Source organism: Ictalurus punctatus, chromosome 2 (genome assembly GCF_001660625.3).
Source record: "Ictalurus punctatus breed USDA103 chromosome 2, Coco_2.0, whole genome shotgun sequence".
Taxonomy (NCBI): domain Eukaryota; kingdom Metazoa; phylum Chordata; class Actinopteri; order Siluriformes; family Ictaluridae; genus Ictalurus; species Ictalurus punctatus.
Window position 1 is genome coordinate 4,079,410 of NC_030417.2, and position 17,212 is coordinate 4,096,621.

Below are 17,212 nucleotides of genomic sequence, written 5' to 3' on the forward strand. Positions count from 1 at the left end.
AGTTTTATTGAAAGAGGCTTAGTGATGAATGTAAGGGTTTGTGTGTGTGTGTGTGTGTGTGTGTGTGTGTGTGTGTGTGTGACGGTTCAGGGGCCATAGGAAGGTCTAACAATGAACAATGAGCCTGAGCACTGTTTCAGGATGAGGTTCTTAAAAGAGCTTTAATCATATGTTATTAATATTGATATAAACGGTGAACATGAACGTTAACGGCGCTTCCTTTCACTTCTTTGCTCATATGAGTTTGTTTTGGTTTTTTTTTAAGCGGGTTCTTATCGATGGCCTTGTTCGTATATCTGGGTTATGCAAATGTGAGGCCTAATTTATAATTCATCATATGTTCGTCTTACTGGAGGTGGGAATCGGAGGCACTCACACTACCACTCACACTCGCAAAGCCTTTCTATATGGCGTAGAGTCCAAAAATCTTGAGTCCACGAGCCAAAGGTGTAGTTTCGTTATGGGGGGGGAACTTGGCCTAATTATATTCATCATATTAAGGATCGGCGACCTTTTTTCTTTTTTTTCTTTTTTTTTTGAGGTCATAAGTATCAATTGTTATTATTTTGCCTTCTGGGAAACATGTGGCTTCTGAAGGGCGGTACAAAATGGAACAAAATAAGATCTTTAAACAAAATAATAACGATTTACACCGATCGTCCTGTTCAAAAGTTTACACCCCCCCCCGGCTCGTAAGGTGTCGTGTCGCCTTCTTGTGCATCAGGGAACGTTTGCACTTTTTGTAATGGTTTAATAGTGTACGGGTCCCTCGGTCGTCCTCGGTGTGATAAGGGAAAAGGGGTCAAACGTGCAGAAGATGCTGGAAAAGTAAAGAATGTGCCGGACCTGGAGGATTTTTCTGAAGAACAGTGGGCGGTTTAACCGCTCAGGACAAACAAAGGGACTCGTGAGGAACTCTCACAGAACATCATGTCGTTGATCATCCGAGGCAACAGTATTGAGAATCGAGGGTGTGTAAACTTTTGAACTTGTTCATTTGATTGTGTCTTATGGAAAGTGACTACGTTTACTTTACGTTTACGCGCTGTACGTGCAAACAGACGACTGCTTGAAGCCGTGTGCTGCGTCCCAAACCGCGTCCTTACCGTCTATATAGTAGCTGATATACGTGTATTTCTCGGGCAAGGACGCGGTTTGGGACGCAGCCGTGCTGTCTTGTTTGCCTCGCTATCAGATAACGACGCTCTTCAGACATATTAAACAAGGTTTCACTAGCACTGGCTTTACCGCAACGGGGAAAAAAAAAAATCTTTGATATTTGACTCATCACTTCTTTCCAGAAGGATTAAAAGGATTAAACGGAGATACACCAAGCCCTCGCCAGACACCGCATTCCAGACGTGATTATTAAGGTGCGGTGCTCGTATTCGTGCACAAAGCTGAGGGTTTCAGCGTAAGAAATGATAAGAGATCACCGGCTTTGTCTTATCTGATAATTATGGGATTTGAACTCGCACCCTTTTCGTCACTAGACTCTCAACCGCTGTCCCGACGCTACACTCGCGCGAGTACGCGCGTTTCGCTGAGTCGGTTTACGCGGCGCGTTCTCCCTGTCGACGACTCGTCACCATAGAAACGATAACGTCCTCACATTCCACAGGTCCCGACCAATCCGATTTGAGAATCCAGCAAGGTTGGGATACACGTCTCCGCGGTTCGTACGGGCTAATGATTAGCGAGCGATTCGTGCTTGTTTTCAGGCCTGCAGCTAAGAAAACAATTCTTCACTTTCATATTTTTATGTTCTGCTGCACACAGTCATGCTCTCACACACACACACACACACACACACACACACACACAGAGGCGTGGGCGTGTACTTGTAGGCGGTTTTATGTGTCACTTCTTTCCTATGGGGAGATTTTCCATCAGTCTGTGTTTCCTGTGCTGGGGTTTGAGGTTTGCGTTGTATATGCAGGAAAATCTTATTACTTTTTCATGCATCCATCCACGTTAGATTCTCTGCATGCCCGAAATGCGTCGTGGTTGTAATGCACGCAAGAGCCGTGCAAGTGCAAGTGCACGCCTCAGACACGTCAATCACTGCTCCTCTCTTTGCCCTAGCCGAGTCCTCGGGTTTGAACATTTCTTGAAAGGGAAAATGTTGCTATTATATGTTGTATGCAGGTATCCTTGTGTGTTTGTGTGTGTGTGTGTGTGTGTGTGTGTGTGTGTGTTTTTGCTGGAGAGGCGGAAAAAACCCCTGCTCACGGTAAGGATTAGCTTTGTTGATTGCTGCTGGTTTTGAAGACCAGATTAGACTGCTTCCTGAATGCTCAGCCTTAAGGCAAGAATTGTTTAAGAGCAGTAACAGCAGTTCAGGAACCCAAGCGTGAGAAGAATGCGTGTTGGGTTCTGGGGTTTTTCTTCTCTCGCTCCAACTTCTGTTTGGATTCGCCTGAGATTTCAATAAATCGGCCAGTCGAGGAGTCAGTCAATCAGTGCCGTGACTGATGGGTCACGTAGTTAAAACAGTGGCCTGTGTGGTCTTAGAATGAGTCTATAGTGGTTAAACATTCCAGCCTGTGTGTGTGTGTGTGTGTGTGTGTGTGTGTGTGTGTGTGTGTGTGTGTGTGTGTGTGTGTGGATCTGCAGACCCAAGAGATCCAGCTAAGATTCTCTCTCTCTCTCTCTTTCTCTCTCTCTCTCTGTCTCTCTCTCTCTCTCTCCCTTTTTGTCTCTCTCTCTTTCCCTCTCTCTCTCTCTCTCTCTCTCTCTGTCTGCCTCTCTCCCTCTCTCTCTCTCTCTCTCTCTGCCTCTCTCTCTCTCTCTGTCTCTCTCTGTCTGCCTCTCTCTCTCTCTCTCTGCCTCTCTCTCTCTCTCTCTCTCTGCCTCTCTCTCTCTGCCTCTCTCTCTCTCTCTGCCTCTCTCTCTCTGCCTCTCTCTCTCTCTCTCTCTCTCTCTCTCTCTCTCTCTGCCTCTCTCTCTCTGTGTCTCTCTCTCTGCCTCTCTCTCTCCCTCTCTCTCTCGCTCTCTCTCTCTGTCTCTCTGTCTCTCTCTCTCTGCCTCTCTCTCTCCCTCTCTCTCTCTCTCTCTGTCTCTGTCTCTCTCTCTCCCTCTCTCTCTCTGCCTCTCTCTCCCTCTCTCTCTCTCTCTCTCTCTCTCTCTCTCTCTCTCTCTCTGTCTCTCTCTCTCCCTCTCTCTCTCTGTCTCTCTCTCTCTCTCTCTCCCTCTCTCTCCCTCTCTCTCTCTCTCTCCCTCTCTCTCTCTCTCTCTCTCTCTCTCTCTCTGTCTCTCTCTCTCTCTCTCTCTCTCTCTCTCTCTCGCTGTCTTTTTTATAAAGCCCAAAATCCAGCTATGTCTCTGGGGGCTTTACAGATCCTTAGCGATTGACAACCCCCAAGCCTCGGATCATCCACGAAGACAAAGATGAAATTCCACAGAATCCCATTTTGGTGAGAAAAAAGAAAGAAAAAAGGGAAGAAACCGCTGGGAGGGAACTGTTCCGCTTTTGTGGCATAAACGGAAATCAGTGATGAATTTTTACATTCGTATTTGGCGCTCGGTAGTGATACTACCCCGTAGCGCCGTAGTCTCTGGTTCACTGGGGTCTCCGGTCTCACGTCCCGAAAATGTGTGGGATAGTCCCTAGGTGTGAACGTGTTTATCCACGTGATGGACTCGTGTCCCATCCAGAGTGGGACTAGTATAGGCTACATAGGCTCCTGATCTACCACAACTCTGACTTACTTTAACTCAAATCAAACCTAATCCAGGCGTATACCCGGACAGTCGTGAATGAAGGGTCTTGATCAATGGTTCTGGAAGTCCTGAGAGTTGAACCCATATATGTCTGGTCAGAACCGGAACTTCTAAATTCATTCATTCAGTCTCGAGTAAGAACTTTCATCTGGGTCAGGGTCAGGGTCGTTGTGGATCCAGAGCCTATCCTGGTGGATCCTGCGAATACGTCCCGGGTAGGATCCTGGACCCATCACGGGACACCTTTCACACACTCAGGGGCAGTTTAGAGTCTCCGACCCATCTACCGGGATGTTTCTAGATGGTAAGAGGAAACCGTGAAACCTTCCGGAAACCCGTGGCACACGAGAGCTCAGGCCGTGAACTTGTGAATCATCGATGCTACTTGATGTACACCTGCTTGCTCCACTATCACTAGTGTTCAAAAGATAGCTCCACTGATAAGGATGTGTGGTGTGTGTGTGTGTGTGTGTGTGTGTGTGTGTGTGCGTCACATGTTCTGACTGTTACCATGTAAGCCCAGCGTATGAGTCATGCTGCTTTCTGACCTACAAATGTGGGAAGTCATGATTCACCCGAGCTGCTTTTAACCATCCTGGGGCCAACTTGCCTTCTTCCCCACCACACAACACACACACACACACACGACACACACGACACACACTGTGACACCAGCAGGCTTTTCATCATTCTCTGTAGGAGCTTTAGTGTGCACTCTTCTGCTCGGCTTGATTAAAGGGGCAGCATGGACTTTTTTCTCACTCACATCTGGAATGTCTCAGCTTTCCCAGAAGCCAATGCTTTAACCGGAGTGCATGTGTAACTTTCCGAGGTAACCGCACATCTCTCTGTCTGTCTACCTGTGTGTCTGCATGGTTATGAAGCTAACAAAGGAAGTGGCCTTGTGCTGTGTGATGTGTGTATGTGTGTGCGTGCACGTCGAAGACGCGTCCGTCGCCGCGCTGCGCCGTCGACTGAGACCTAGAATCTTTTTCTTTTCTCTTCTTTTGCATAATGCTGTGTTACGTCAAATTCTCAACGTGCGACTTTCGCGACACGTCATCACGGTCTGTACCATGTCGGGATACCGTACCGTCTGTCAGTCGCAGGTGACGAATCGAACGAGATGATATGTTTCTAGCCGTACTCGAATATATTGTTTACCTTTTTAAAAATGCATCTTTTTAAGACCGTGCAACCGGCACACTTGGTCCGTGTAGAGTGGAGAAGTGCTCGCGCGTTTGGCTCGGATACGCCGTGTCCGTCGAGACGAAGTGCAGACGCTGAGGTCTTTCCTAGTGACTAATCCTGTGTGTGTATTTACAGACAGTGTGTTTGATGACCGCATATTTTGTACTCGGTCACACACAACTCTGATTTGAAGGCGCTGCAGTGGATGCTGTTTGTGGTTGGGGTTCGTCTAACTTTCTGTCTGTCTGTCTGTCTGCCTGCCAGGAAGTGTCTGTCTGTTCATCCGTCCATCCCATCTATCTACCTAACTATCTAAATCCATCCCATGTGTCTGTCCATCCCGTCATCTGTCTATCTGTCTGTCTGTCTAACAGTCCACCTGACTCTAGATCTGTCTGTCTTTCCATTAGTACGTCTATCTGTGTCTGTATATCCATGTATCTCTTAATTTCTGTTCCTTGAGTACGTCTGTTAGTGTGTCTGTCTGATTCTGTATCAGTGTCCGTCTAGGTATATATGTACATATCCGTCTGTCTGTCTTCACACCGCTCGTCTTCTTCTAGTCATACGCAGTCAAACCAGTATTTATGGTATTTGTCTTCCTTTGTGATATCCAGTTTCTTTGTCTGACCAGTAACCGCACAGGAACGTGTAAGGAGAGCCGATTCGTAGAACAATTCAGTCCGCTTCTATTAATCGCGTAGTTTCGATATGGCACGCACAGGCAACCGAGGGCAAATGAAGCTCCGCCGATGAATATTTGATCGTCTCAGGAGAAGTGGTGCTTGCTCATCCCATCCACAGTCGAGCAGGCAGACGATCTGATTGATTTTCACCCCAGGAAGGGGCTCGGGACTTGTTTCGAGCTAACGCCTTGGATCAAGAGCGAAGGCGTTAACAGACTCCTTGTTCTTCGCTTTAGTTCGGGCAGAATTCAAATTTCGACCGTACTGACCTCACTGACTTGACTCGTGTAAGTTCAGATCTCTTCAAGTCGCTGCAAGAACATCAGCTTGGAGTTTCAAAATGAGCCGGACGTCACGTCTTCTTCTAGAGCAGGTGACTTTATCGCCGCGCGTCTCACCTAAAGATTACGGATCTGTTTCGCTGGTAGTTCTTAGATATAATATCGCAAACCTCCAGTCAGTCGGGTAGGACACTGACCGCTGAACCACTACATCCTGTCAAGCTAATTCTCAAGAACTCACCGTCACATCCTCCGCTAAAAATAGCCATCTGCTGCATACTTGCCATCCCTAACACGAGGCCCGCGACGACTGAACGTATATCCGATGGATCGGTAGAATGTATCCGGAGCTCAGCCTTATTGCCTTATTATAGTGTGCACTAATTTTGACAGTACCTAGTCATCTCAGAATAAGGTCAAAACAGTGGCTTTTTTTTTTTGATCAGAGATCCCATTTACGCACTTGTGGTCGACTATCGTGAAAAATCGTCTGGGGTTTTGAGCTGATGAGCTCTTTTCAGTTGGCGTACACTCAGCTGGTTGCGCATTCAGCACACAGGAAGGATCAAGAGAACGATATACATCACCCGCTGATCAACACCATGACGCAATCAGCTGAGGATCTGAGGAACACCCACACGAGCTTGAGAGGGCTGCTTCTTGAGCACGAAACAGAATCATAAAGCGCTAAATCAGAGTGGCGACGCTGAGCGCCGTGTAGATAACCTAAACACTGACATCATCGGCTGATTCTATGGCCAACCTGGAAAGTCCCGGTGAAATGTGAAATAAGAAATTCAATCAAGTGAGTTCCTCCTCCTCCTTCTTCTTCTTCTTCTTTTTTTTCTCACTGCCACTCTATTTCTTACTCTCACTTCCCTTTTTGGCATAGTCTCTCCATAGAAAAATAAACATTTATATATGTACTATGTGACGGTATGATTAATGCATTACTGTTATAGTGGTCTAGGTGATGTCATAAGAAACCATCCACACAGCTACATCAAACAAGATGTCTGTCTGTCTGTCTATCTATCTATCTATCTATCTATCTGGCGGTCTGCAGTCCTGTCTATTCTGTTGGTCTGTCTCTGTTTCTTTGTCTGTCCACCATCCATCTGTCTGACTCTATATCTGTCTATCTGCCTGTTTAGTACTCTATGTCTGTCTGTCTCTATTTATGCATCAGTCTGTCTGTCTGACTGATCTGTCTATCTATCTTACTGTCTAGCTATATACCTGTCTGTCTATCTTTCTACCTGTCTGTATCTGTATGTCAATCTGACTTATCTATCTATCTATCTATCTATCTATCTGTTGCTCTGTCTGTCTGGCTGTCTGTCTGTCTGTAAGACTGTCTGTGTAACTTTCCATTGGTCTGTCTCTGTTTCTTTGTCTGTCCACCATCCATCTGTCTGACTCTATATCTGTCTATCTGTCTGTTTAGTACTGTCTGTCTGTCTGTCTCTATGCATGCATCAGTCTGTCTGTGTAACTGATATGTCTATCTATATACCTGTCTATCTATTTTTCTGCCTGTCTGTATATCTTTATGTCAGTCTATCTGACTGATCTATCTATCTATCTATCTATCTATCTATATATATATATATATATATATTGCGCTGTCTGTCTGTCTGTGTGTCTGTCTGCAAGACTGTCTGTGTAACTTTCCATTGGTCTGTCTCTGTTTTTTTGTCTGTCCATCCATCCATCCATCCATCCATCTGTCTGACTCTATATCTGTCTATCTGTCTGTTTAGAACTGTCTGTCTGTGTCTGTCTCTATGCATGCATCCATGTGTCTGTGTGACTGATCTGTCTATCTATCTATCTATCTAGCTGTCTAGCTATATACCTGTCTGTCTATCTTTCTGCCTGTCTGTATATCTGTATGTCAGTATATCTGACATCTGTCTATCTATCTGTCTATCTATCTATCTATCTATCTATATATATATATAAAACTCTGTCCGTCTGTTTGTTATAAACAAACACAAGCTATTTTGCTTCTGTGCTTTTCACTGCAGGCAGTATATATCAGGACAAGTGCTTATTTGCTGTGGTGGATTTTTTGACCCACAATGTCGCATGGCTTCAGCTACAGAACCACAGCTGTTCATCACTTGCCGCAAACACGGCGCTTGACTTCACACGCTTACTAAAGTCACAGCTGGCTCTTTGCCATTTATTTAATCCAGGTCTGAACCTTCTAAGCAGAAATCACTGTACTTGGCATGCTGACTGATTCTGAAACAGCAGCAGCTGTCCATTGACAACAGCGCTGCGGAAAAAAAATGTAGCCATTAAGGTGAATAATATTCTCTCTCTCTCTCGCTCTCATTTGAGTCAGCACCGGTGCTCGGCCTGCCAAGACGCTGCTTCAGCAGGGCTTTAATGATTGTTTATGAATATACTGTCATAATGCCTGGCCAGTTTAATGAAGCTTTGATTAGTCTTTGAGTGGGTTTATTGTTGTGTACTGTTGATCGACACTCTGGCTTCAGTCAGAAAAAAGCTGTGAGGGAAAAATGTTTGCAGGGAACAAATGTCAAAGCTTTTTTTTTTTTTTTTTTTTTAAACAAAATTTCCATTTTCTTGTCCCTGACCTTGTAATCTCTCCTGACCTTTAAGAAAACGAGAGCACTGGTTTGGCGTGTGGGTGGCAAAGCGGCATAAGAAAGCAAAACAATGGAAAGATTAAAACAGCCACGACGAGTTCACTTCTCACTAAAGTGAATTTTGTAGCTGTAATTAGTGCTGAGCATCATTTCCTCAGATTCATTACACCCTGAAACACGTCTCGTGATTTCCCCCCGGCAAAGGGCTGGTTAGCTATAGGAGAGTTATCCGGAAACCTGGAAGATGTCCAGAGAGTTGTTTTTACTTTCAGCATTATTGCTGTAAAGATTCATGTTGTTCATTAGACCATGCAATGACCACAATCATCGTAGTACTCAGGGATTTGATTGATAGCTATGGATGTAACTCAGCTCAGTTGTTGCTATTGCTATTGTAAAACTGGAATGAAACAGCAAAAATAGCACATCACATCACAGCATAAAGGTTTGCTAATAAACAGCCAGCAAAACAGTAGTGTTGCTTTAAAAAAAAAAAAAAAGAAAAGCAAATCTTTTCGTGTAATAAAATTATTGTGCACTGAAAAGCATATAAAAGCAATTCAAAATAAAAGTCTTGTTATTCGTAATCGTAACATTTTAACGGTTTTGAAGATTCAGTACGAAATATTAAGCGCTCATCAGAGTTTGTAAAAAAAAAAAAAAAAAAAATTAAAAAATAAAAGCTAAATAAGTAAATAAATAATATCACAGTATTAATATTATATCTTCACATATATGTCCAGCACAGAGGATTTAAACCTAACATGGTGAACAAATTATATTATAGAATTCAGGCAGTTTTACTGGGGTTATCTCATACAGTGTGGGAAGTAATAATCTGGAAAGACCTTTGTAATATCACAGTCTAAAACTGGATTTAAAGAGAAGCGAATCAGTAAATGAATCATATGAAAATGAATCGCATGTAAATGAATCGCATGAATATGAATCACATGAAAATGAATCACATGAAAATGAATCACATGGAAATGAATCATATGAAAATGAATAAATAAATAAATATATATATATATGTCCAGCCCTGCAGAGAAACTCTGATTGAACTCTCCCATGCTGGTTTCTACAATTATTAGTCTAATTTAAGCAGCAATAAATGTCCCAGTGTCACCTTAGTAAGTAATGAGAAGGGGAAGAAGAAGAAGAAGAAAAAAAACCTCGTTACTCATTTGCCGTGTAATTAAAGATGTCTTACAGCAAGCTCAAAACATGCGTGGTTGTAATTTCTTCCGTGGGTATTATTTGCTCAAAGTGTGGCACTAATAAAAGCACACACAAAATTAAAAGAGGAGGAAAAGCCTGCTGAGAATCTCATGTCCGTAATTTGTCCGCGATTTCGCTCTCACGAAACGAGACGTGTCCCTGTGAGACGTGTCCCTGTGTGTGCACCTTCCAGAAAGAACAGAAAATCTCCAGTCAGTATATGTGCATGTATGCATGCATGCTGTTTCAGCATTCTGCATTTAATGAGGCTTGATTAATGACTTTTTTAGCTTGATTTGTCATCTGTTTATAAAATAATACTCCCTTCACTTCATTTATTCATCCGGCACTAGCTTTTACTGTAAACAACTCGAGGCTGAACGGTGGCGTTCGAGCTCACGGCCTTCCGGTGATATTGATTGGCTTTTTACGGCTCACGCGTTTAAATTTATATTCCAACTTTATAATGTTCTTGCCTGAAAACTAGCGCATTCACATCTTGTCAGAGTTACCCTAATTACGGGTTTCTAACTTCTGACTTAAAAAAACAAAACGAAAACATCCACGTCTTCGCCAAACGTCTAATCACCAGTTTGCGGGTGGGGTTACGGCACATTATGAATAAACAAGGCGGAAAAAAACCAGCAGCGACTCCACAGATGAAGTAATTAAGACTATAGTATCACGATTGAACTCTAAATGTCTCCATCAAATGTTCTCTGTTATTATTTTTTTTCTAGTATAGCAATCAGTATACTCAAAAAAAAAGAAACGTCCCTTTTTCATGAGTTGGGGTTTCAAAGATAATTTTGTGAAATCCAAATCAGCTTTTCGTGCTTGTTCAATGGACCATAAATAATTATTGCACATGCACCTGTGGAACAGTCCTTTAAGACACGGAACAGTTTACAGGCGCTAGGCGATTACGGTCACAGTTACAATAAGTTAAGACACTAAAGAGACCTTTCTACTGACTCTGAAAAACACCAGAAGAAAGACGCCTAGGGTTCCTGCTCACCTGCGTGAACATGGCATTGTCCTGCTGCAGGAAGGCACGAGGACTGCACACGTGTCCAGAGCGATAAACTGTAATGTCTGTCATTTTAGGCCGTGTTTACGCTCGTGCGTTTAACTGTTGCTACGGTTACGCCTGACGTCTACGTTACTCTACTCCGGCGTTTTCGACCCTCGGAAACGGAGACTTTTGGAAACGTTTTAGTTTGAAAACTCCGCGCTCGAGGACTTTTGAAAACGAAGGCTACATTCGCGCCCCCCCCCCCCCGATTGGGACTTCTGGATCAGCGCCGTATCCTTCCCCGATTCGTCAAGCCCCTATCATGTGACCATTACGCCACCTTGATCGTACACACACCAACACGGAGACTGAACCGCAAGCTTTGCTGGCTTGGTCGTCATCGTTAGCAGCTATTGTGTAGTTCAGTTCTGTATCTTATAACAATGTAGCCGCTACACGCGCAAGAGACGAGCTACGATTAGAGCGATCGGCAACAAATCTCACTTCGAGCGGCGTGATCCCGGCAAACTGTTTTCAGTCATACCAGACTACTACGTGCTACTACATACTACTCTATCGAGAGACCCATATACCAGATCAACAAGATGATGTTTAAGCATGGATTTAACGAAAACGACATCAATGACAGTCGGGTTTTCTTTTCAGGGGTCTCCAGTTACTGGACAGGCATGTAAAGCGCCCTTATATATCCGTGCATCAGTGTAAGAATCTGACAGGCCAAGCTTTTTTCCACTAACAAGACGACTGACCTTTTTTTTTTTTCTTTTTTTTTTTAAACTGAAGGGCAGGACTTGCGTAATACAGAAGCCATGCTGAGCATTACACTCTGCCTCATTCACATTTCAAGCACTGACCTGTGTATGTACTCGCACTGTCTCTGGACAGGTTCATTGCCTCAAACGTGTAAAAGACAGGCACAGTGTGTGTGTGTGTGTGTGTGTGTGTGTGTGTGTGTGAGAGAGAGAGAGTGCTTTCTCTGTCGCCTCATGACCATCCCTTCTTATTACGCCAATAGAATGTCTGACATGAAGTAAATCCTTCGCTGATACCTAACCATGAAAAATCACAATCCCCGCCTCCCTCCTGATAGATTTTATCTCCGTAGCTCTTTTCAGTAAATTAGACACAGATTAAGTGAAATAGCTTTCAAAACAGCACACACACACACACACACACACATGACGCATTCATAAATATAGTCGTAAATAAGCAAAGCGGTGTGTTTTAAAGTGGCGGCTGAGGTTATGGGTCGCTTTAGGAGAACGCACCAGTATTGAGGCGAGTTTGGAAATGGGAAGCGAGGTGAAATCCAAAACAAACATTGTGTCCAGACAGTAAACACTGCAGTGCTCTAAATAACGTTACCCAATATCACAGACCTACTGTTTTATACACTCCGTGTTTTTAAAGCGATAAAAACGGATTGCGTATGAGATATATATCGTGATTAGAACGCTTTCAGGCCCATTCACTTAACAGGACGTTTTAGGGAAATTGTGTGTAAACTAATAGCCGTGTGCATAGAGACACGGGCTCGCGTAAACGTCCATTATAATCGCACAGTGAGCCGCAGAAGCTTAAAGGCTACCATTAGTGAGTGAGCATTTTAGCCTGTGTGTGTGTGTGTGTGTGTGTGAAGCGCAAAGTGATGAGCCATTAAAGATGCTTCAGAGGCAGGAGAACTGCAGGATGCCCGGTGCTGTGTGTACGCCGGATCACATCACTAGACACCGCAGGAGGGCTACACGCAAGTGCTCAGAGAGACTTATCCAAGGAGGCTGTTGTCATGGCACCCCTGATGGGGGGTTGGGAGTCGAGTGAAAAGTGATGGCACATGCGTTTGATGTCGGTCACGTGGGCCGTGCGCAAGCACTGGCTTGCTTTGTTCTGTCAGCATCTCTCTGCTCAGTCACACTCGCGGCCCGGTCGAGGTAGGGGGGCTGTATAGCGAAGCATATCAACATTCTGTCACACACACACACACACACGCGCTCCTCAGGAGACACGGCGCTCCTTACGGGTGCCAGTTCTGCTCGTCGGAAGAGATTTAAGCCCCAAATGGAATAGACGGGGGTGCGGTTTCAGTTCCAGCACCTTCGGCCTTCAAACACACACACACACACACACACACACTGAGCATTTAAACTGCTCCTGCAAAACAACACCTATTCAATCCAGTCTGTTCACAACATACTCACGTCACAGCTGATACGGGTGCAGCCGCGCTCTATTTTCATGGTAAAATTCACACTCGGTCATGACTGCGCTAACGACCACACCGAGAACCGTCAAAATAAAAGTTTTAAAATATGAACGTGTGCATGTTAGAATTATATTAATATATGTATATACTCTTATAATGGCATATGAGGCAATCTTTTATACGCATTTATATTTGCATCTCATTTTAGGTTATGTAGAATTATATAATGTGCATACGTTGTTATAGAAATATATACGGTTTGATTTTTTATTTTTTTTTTATTTGCATATAAAGTGATTTCTATAAAGTTAGCATAGATATATTATTTATTAGAACGTTGTTTATTCATAATATAAAGATACTGTAATATACTTTCTTTTTAAAAAAAAAAAAAAAAAAAAAAAAAGGGGGTTCTGCTTGGAACCCTTATTAAAAGGAGAACACGAGAAAGAGGAGAAAACCTTTCGCGTTTTAAACGTTCTTTAGGTGTTGGTTGACCCTCTGTGGAAACCCACGCGCATCTCTAGATTTTTTAAAAGCGAAACCCACTCTTAACGCTAATTAGCATTAAGAAGAAAAAAAAAGATCACGCCTGCTCGCGGCGGCCTGAGATGCGCGAGAACACCAACGGAGCGGGAGACGGGAGACGCGGAACGCCGCAGTAAGGTGCTCCGGGTAAGCATGGAAGGAGAAAGATGGAATAAACGAGATGAGAGAGGAGGGAGCGAGAAAGACAGCTTTGCGACACTCAGCACTTCTGATCAGGAACGCGAACCCCAAACCAGTCATTTGTGGCGAGTGTATGTGTGCGAGTGCGTTGTCCTCGTGTTCCTCGGAAATGCTCCGGCACGGAAAGCGCATTCCGACGCCGAAACGCTGTGTTTGGGTTCAGACGAAGCTTGCAACCACATCTGGAAACGTTATTCTTGGAAGACAGGTCATTATGTGTCTTAAACGACGGAGGGAGAAAACCGAAAAGGGGAAAATGGAACACGACGGAACATATAAACAAGAACCGGAGGCGACTGGACGAACAAGTAGCCACAGCAACATCATCTCAGTCCGTGCGGAGGATGAATTCTTCAACGGTGTCATCATCGTAATGACCGAGATCAGACAATACAGTGCGCGTATTTAGTTCTGACTCGAAAAGCTCAAACAAACAAGCGTGGAGGAGCCGTGTTTATGAGCAGCTAGCACTGTCAGTGACTTAACCACTCCCTCATTCGTTCTTTAACATCGCCAAACTATGACCCCTAGGGTTAGGGTTAGGGTTCGGGAACACCAGCATTTTAATACCAGTGGTTTAATGGCTTTGCTGATAGGATAGCTTCTCTCACTCAGATAAACAGCAGAAAAGTCCATAAGCATTATATGTGTGTGCTGTTGTAGGAAAATACTCATACGATCGGGTGGTGGGATTCGGCCCAACACCTAGCGGATTTACCGTCACCGCCCTGAAGTGGGTTATTGTGCTAGTGTGTTATGAAAGCACATAGCAAAGTGTTTTATTCCTCTTTAATCCGGATAAATTTGAAAACGCATCGTTTTTCTCTAGCTAGATATTTCGTAGAACGTCCTCAAAACTAGACTGTAATAAAGCACTGACACTGGAGACTCGTTCCAAAAAGAATGGGCTAAATCGCCATATCAACAATTACACACAATTTATTATTTTTGTTTGTTTTTAAAAATGTGTTCATGTGGATGTATTAATATATTACGTATTATGTATAACCATAAATCTATTACAGAAGACTATCGACCAATCAGATCCGCTATTTTAAAGTGGGAACGTCTGCGTCTCTCTGGGTCCGTGGCTGAGTGGTTAGGATTCCAGAAGGCCCTGGATTGACCCCTTTGCTCGATCCGTCTACTGTATTTGACTTGGGATCGATGAATAAATGCTACACCTGAACACCGTACACAGCTACGCGTTGCAGTTTCTGGGCGTGTAGGACGGGTGATCCGATCAGCTGTTGTGTAGAGAAACTTGTGAACGTATTGCTAACGGCTAGGAAACTGGGCGTGGCCTATATGATCTTTTTGAAGACATCTTACGTGTCATCATACTTGAAGTCTATGTATGACGATATATATATATATATCTCCAGTATCTCACAGAAGTGAGTACACCCCTCACATGTTTGTAAATATTTGATGATATCTTTTAATGTGACGACACTGAAGAAATGACACTGTGCTACAATATAAAGTAGTGAGTGTACAGCTTGTGTAACAGTGTAAATTTGCCGTCCCCTCAAAATAACTCAACACACTGCCGTTAATGTCTAAACCGCTGGCAACAAAAGTGAGTACACCCCTAAGTGAAAATGTCCAAATTGGGCCCGATTAGCCATTTTCCCTCCCCGGTGTCATGTGACTTGTTAGTGCTACAAGGTCTCAGGTGTGTTAAATTTGGTGTCATCGCTCTCACACCCCCTCATACTGGTCACTGGAAGTCCAACATGGCACCTCATGGCAAAGAACTCTCTCTAACTTTATTTTTTTGAAACGCCCAGAAGAATAATCCGACTGCGGTATACCCGTACCATTCTCATCATCCGAGAGCCGTATCGCACGGTGTGAGCCGTCTCATTTCTCAGCATCCGGATGACGATATCATATCATCATTAGACCGGAAAGCCAGCTTAGTGTGGATTTGCTGAGCGATAGTGAGCTGTGTATTTCCCTGTGTGTTAGTCAGCAGAAACGTGCGACGGTTGTTATCTGTCAGCTTTTTCTGCGCGTTTGTCTAGAAACGCAGTCGGCTACAAACACAGCCACCGCAACGCTTTCTGCTTTTGTTTGTCCTATTTTTTTTAAATTTTTTTTATCCTCGTCATAACCACAATACTGCACCTCTCGCAACGCTCACACACGCTCACACGGTGCAGCTCGCGATCTCTGAGATCTGTGGTTTCGGGTTAGACTCGGTGTGAGAGGAGACGGCTGGCTTGTGGGTCTCCGGTTCCATTTCTGCAGCTCTGGAGTTTCCGTGAGCTCACGACCCGGGCGCGGCTTTCGTCCTCGGCGTGACGGCGTGGATGGTGAGGCGCTAGGCAGCGCTGACCCTCCGACCCGCTCAAGACGTGCTCACCTCAGCTGGGTTTTGTAGGCGAGACACCTACAGGTGCATTAAAAAAAAAAAAAAAATGCAGCCTCAGTCTTTCTGGGATTTTCTCAGATATGTAGCGCTGTGGGCGGGGCAGCTGATGAGCCACGCCCAGAGCACCTCGACGACCAAAACTGACCTCTTCACACTGCCCTTCTTTCACCTTTTCCCTTATTCCATCTCTCATTCCCTTTCTCATTTATTCCCCTATCCTGTTCTTCCTCACCCCCCCCCCCCCCCACTTTCTATCACTCTCGTCTTTCACTCTGTCGTTCTTTTTTCTTTCTCTCACCTACTTTGACCCTGAACCCTATTTACTGCTCTCTCTCTCTCTCGTTCTTTATCATTCTTGACATCTCTTTTATTTGTCTCTCCTTCTTTGCCTCTAGTCTCTCTCTTTCTCTTGCACTTCCTGATTACTTCCATCTCTCTTTTATCTCTCTCCTGCTTCATCTCCATTTATCCTCCCTTCTCTCTGTCTCGCTTTTTTTTTCTTTTATTCTCTTTCTCTGTCCGTCTTTCCCGCGTCTCTCTCTTTTATCCTCCTTCTCGTCCGCCCCCCTCATCGTCCGTCTCCCTTTTTACGCCCGCTTTCTCTTTGTTTTGAGAGTGCTCTTCTTTCTCTCGTTTTTTCTCACCTTCTCGCTCTCGCCTCTTCTCTCCTTTCCATTATTCAGTCATTCTGACTGTTCATCGTTCTCCACGTCTCTTTTATTTCTCCTCTCTCCGTTTTTTATCTCCTCAGCCTCATCCTTTTTGCTCTTTTTTCCCCCCACCTCTTTCTCACCCTTCTCTCGTTATTAGTCTCCCTCGCACTTGCTCTTTAGTTTGTCTCTCCTCTTCTCACCTTTTCCATTCTTCCTTCTCTCTCCCCAGCTCCGTATTTCTAATCATTCTCAGCCTCTCGTTTATTCCCCTCCTCTCTGCTCTCTTCATCTTCCTTTCCGTCTTTCTCTTCATTTTTTTTCCCCCTCTTTGCCTTCCTTTCTTTCTCATCCTTCCCTCTTTCTTGCTCGTTCGACATCTTTCTTTTTTCTCATCTTCTCTCTGTCTTTCTCCGTCTTTACCTCTTGACACCGCTCTTCCCTTCTTCTCACCTTTCCATTATTCCTTCTGTCTCTCACTCGCACTCGTT

At 44.3% G+C, this 17,212-nt stretch overlaps 1 protein-coding gene across 4 annotated transcripts in view; it reads left to right on the top strand.

Moving 5' to 3' along the window:
- Nucleotides 1-17,212, top strand: part of bach2b (BTB and CNC homology 1, basic leucine zipper transcription factor 2b) — a 101,098-nt gene that overhangs the window by 54,998 nt on the left and 28,888 nt on the right. The window contains exon 1 of one of the 4 annotated variants that reach the window (XM_053686574.1): nucleotides 3,395-4,555. The exons of 2 other annotated variants lie outside the window; for them this stretch is intronic. The gene's annotated coding sequence lies outside the window, so the exon portion shown is untranslated. One more of the 4 variants, XM_053686573.1, reaches the window with a different exon arrangement.